Here is a 4241-nt window from a genome sequence, read left to right on the forward strand (position 1 = left end):
GTTTTGCGGCGCCAGAGAGGCGCCGCTTCCTTACAGGGTCGGCCCCAGCGGGCCATGTTCCCGATGTTGCTGCGAGTGCGAGCATGCCTGTTTCAGCAGGCGTGCTTGGACAGGGTGACGCTGCCGGGAGAAGAATTCCTGCGACGGTGGAGCACCCGCTTCATCGTCGCAAGCAAGGGCCGTGTGACAGTGCGGATCCTGCCATACTAAGTATTACGCGCCAGTGTTGTGCGCGATGTTTTTGCGTGGAATTGGTGCGCGGTCGTCCTCCCGCGTGCTTCCCCCGCGCGTATGGACCCTCCTGAACTTTTTACTTTGGACACTTTGTGTTTCGGACACTTGCGTTGCTTGTGAGTGTATGTATGTGTGTTGCATCGGGCGACATCGGTCGCCGTACTGTTTCTTCTGTTTTGTAGAGGGATGGCTGTCCCTTGTTCCAAATAAACTTCTCTTCACAGCGGCATCGTGTGGCCGTGCTCCCTCTCCCGTACTAGACACCAGTGAAAGTGTGTGACGTGCGCGCGGAAAGCCGTGTACCGTGGAACTTTAGTGACACTAGTGCGCGGTACACTCTGCGCTACGCCGCCGCGGTGGCTCAGCGGTTATGGTGCTCGGCTGCTGACCCAAAAGACGCGGGTTCGGTCCCGGCCGCGGCGGCTAGAATTTCTTTGTAGGAGAAATTCTAGAGGCCCGTGTACTGTGCGATGTCAGTGCTTGTTAAAGAACCCCAGGTGGTCGAAATTTCCGGAGCCCTCCACTACGGCGTCTCTCATAGCCTTAGTCGCTTTCGGTCGTTAAACCCCATAAACCAAACCAAACCAAACTCTGCGCTACGAACTCCAAGATTGTGTGTGAGAACTTTGGCGGGCTTCCCGCATGTGCGTTTTAACGCGACAGCGCTAAGGGCCCCGTGTCGCAGAAAAGCCGGTGTCGTCGTCGGCGGCGTTGGCCGGGAGCGAAAAATCCCAGATGTATTAATTAATAAAACCGAGTAGGAAATTGGTCGAGTTGGAGAATCGAACCAGGGCCCCCGGATTGCGAGACGAGCATGTTGACCACTGCGCCACGCCAGCTCGATAGTTTGGAATGAACAAAAGCGCGTCTAGTGAATACGGTGCTTGAGTTAAGGGTGCTTGAGAGACATGTACTGTGGTGTGTATTAGTAATTATGAGCATGGAAATTACAGAAGTCGCAGTTAAGCGAGTATCAAAGTACAGTGGTGAGTAGCCTTGTCTAGAGCGCTCGGGCGGTGCACTTCCTTGCAAACAAATCCAGATTTTGTGGCAGCCTCTAGGGTCCAGCTGCAACGCTTGCACGGAAGTAGCGCCAGATAGCCTCGTAAACAAAGCAGGCACGAAAACATTGCTCTGTAATGAGGGGCTGCTCTCTAATTTCGGTTTTTGTTACCAAGTGCGCACTGCTCAAGCGCTCTAGACAAGGCTGCTCACCACTGTACGTTACCTCTACCTTTCCTCTTCGATTGGCGCGCACGTAGCGCCATCAGGCGGCGCCCACTAAAATCACTCCCTCCTACTCCTCGCAATGTACGCCACTGCTCTAACAGATAGCACATAGATAACGCGCGACCGCAGCGCCTCCCGCTCACCTCGTTCTGGCGCAGCGGGGCCGTGCGGGGACACAGGCATCACGCGGTGAGCGGTGAACAACGCTGCGCACATCCAGGGCGTGTTCACCACGAAGCTTCCGGCTTGCTGCCCGTTCGTTCGGTGGAGAAGCTACGCTGGCGTTCATGGCACCGGGTTTGTCGAGAACGATGTGCCGACGAACGCTATCGTGTCGTACCCTTGAGGCGGAGCTGGAGTGTCCCCTCCAATTTTCCCTGTTTTGTCGCTCGCACCCCTGTCTGACTGCAGCCCCACCCAACCCAGGATGGTTCTGCCTGTGTTAGTTCGGCTCAATCTTTCTAGCTGCGCCATATGCACTGCTTGAGTCAATTCAGTCCAATTATTATGCACCCCCATTTCGAGGAGGCGTACCTTCGTTGAGATCGTAATGGCAAGCCCCAGCGCCCTCTTTACGGATCGCCTGATAAGTGCGTCTATTGTGTTTTTTTTCATCTGTCCTAATGTTCAGACATGGAGTGGCATAGCACATGGGGCTGATAAGGTAGGCCTGCAGCAGTTTCAGGAGGCTACGCTACCCTTGAGCGCGACTCCTCTGAATACCCCTGTTACCTGTGCGGTGTAATTGTCTAGCTTCTTAACTGTTGTATCATTATATCCCTCGGCTTGTAAGAAAAGCCCTAGAATTCTAATCTGTTCGACCCTTGGTACCGTTTGTCCGTCTACTGTGATGCTGAGATTTATTTTGCGCTTCCATCTAAGCGCTTTTGAAGTGTGTATAAGGAGTTCAGGTTTCTGCATAGAGCATGAGAGGCCCCTGTCGGCCGCATAGGACACGACAATGTGCTCTGCTGCCTGCAGGCGTTCCTCCATGCTCGCGTTGCTGCCCTGGTTGATCCAGAGATTGACGGCGTCCGCGTGCATGCTGAATTTCAGATTTGCCTTTTCCTTTAAGGCTGCCGGGATGTCTCGCACGGCAACGTTGAAAAGGAAGGGGGAAAGCACCGATCCCTGCGGCGTACCCCTGCTCCCCAGTCGGACGGTGTAAGATTCTGTGTCCTAAAATTTCATTTTCATTGTTCTGTCTGATAGAAAGTCCTTTATGTGGTGATATGTTTTCTTGCCAACCAATTTATTGGAGGCCGTTGAGAATCGTTGCGTGTTTCACATTATCGAAGGCTTTGCTAAGATCTAGACCTAATATCACCTTTTCATAATGCTTCTAGATTCTATGATGTGTTTTAGACGCAGCATCACGTCCTGTGTGCACAGGCCGGGCCGAAGCCCAGCCATTTCGTGCGCCCAGAAGTCTTTTTGTTCCATAAAGCGTGTTAGTCTAGTTTGGATTACGCGTTCCTTTAGTTTCCCTATACATTATGTTAAGGAAATGGGTCTCAAATTTTCCAGTTTCGGGGGTTTGGCGGTCTTGGGGATAAGGACTATATTTGCCGTTTTCCACTGTTGCGGGAGGCAGCCTTTGTCCCATACTCCCTGCATACCAATCCCATACTCCCTGTCCCATACCAACTTAGTCGAAAAATGAGAAAAAGTACTTTCCGCTGGCTTCGCCCAAAAAACCGATGCGATTTCAGACGACTTAGGAACGCCAGCTTTCATTCCAGTTCAAAATTAGACCGGCTAAAATTAAATGCAGTAACCGTTTAAGCGTCCTTCATTTTTTTATCTGGCCGCTCGATTCCAGTGCGTTCCGGTGGTTGTGTCCTGATCGATATATCCTGCACCTTGGTCAGAATTAAGAAAGGCCAGCGCACTGCGTTGCTAGCTCGACTGATTTATTTATTTATATGCCCATTTCAAAATTACGTGCTAGGCATTGCATTGTATCAGAGACACTGCGCCCAGACTTATCCTGGCATCTTCTTGTTCCATGGCCAAGTGCAGCCTATAATAGGCAGTTCCACAGCAGTGCTTGGCGTGTATTTGTGTGCGATATTTTAGTGCGAAAACACTGCTGGCCTCGTAACCTGGAAAATGGCTGTGCGTGGTGAAGCCTCTGAAGTGAGACATGTGGTGCAGGAAATGGCCTGAAATGAACGAGACTTTGAATGACGGTGACCTTGGCCTACCAGGACACACACACACACACATACACACACACACACACACACACACACACACACACACACACACACACACACACACACACACACACACACACACACACACACACACACACACACACACACACACACACACACACACACACACACACACACACACACACACACACACACACACACACACACACACACGCACGCACGCACGCACGCACGCACGCGCACACACACACACACACACACACACACACAGTGACGGTCCCAGAGATTGGTTTTAGGGGGGGCGGACGAACTTTCGTATACAAAAAAATAGAAACATCAATTTTATATTTGTACAACAATTTTTGTGCATTTTTTTGTTGAAAAATAAATGGCGAACGATACAGACGTTATACCATAACTCTTTCCTTGAATGTTAATTGAGCAATGTTAATTTCGATGGCAGGGGAAAACAGGTCGGCGGATGAGATATCCCGCCATGGTGGGTCCAGCAAGGTCAAAGCAACTGTCCGGGAATTTCACGCGCGCGGTTGGCGGCCTTCATTAATCAGTTCGGGGAAGGGGCTTTGTTCCGCCCTT

Source organism: Amblyomma mixtum, chromosome 9 (genome assembly GCF_055824585.1).
Source record: "Amblyomma mixtum isolate Tamu chromosome 9, ASM5582458v1, whole genome shotgun sequence".
Classification (NCBI taxonomy): domain Eukaryota; kingdom Metazoa; phylum Arthropoda; class Arachnida; order Ixodida; family Ixodidae; genus Amblyomma; species Amblyomma mixtum.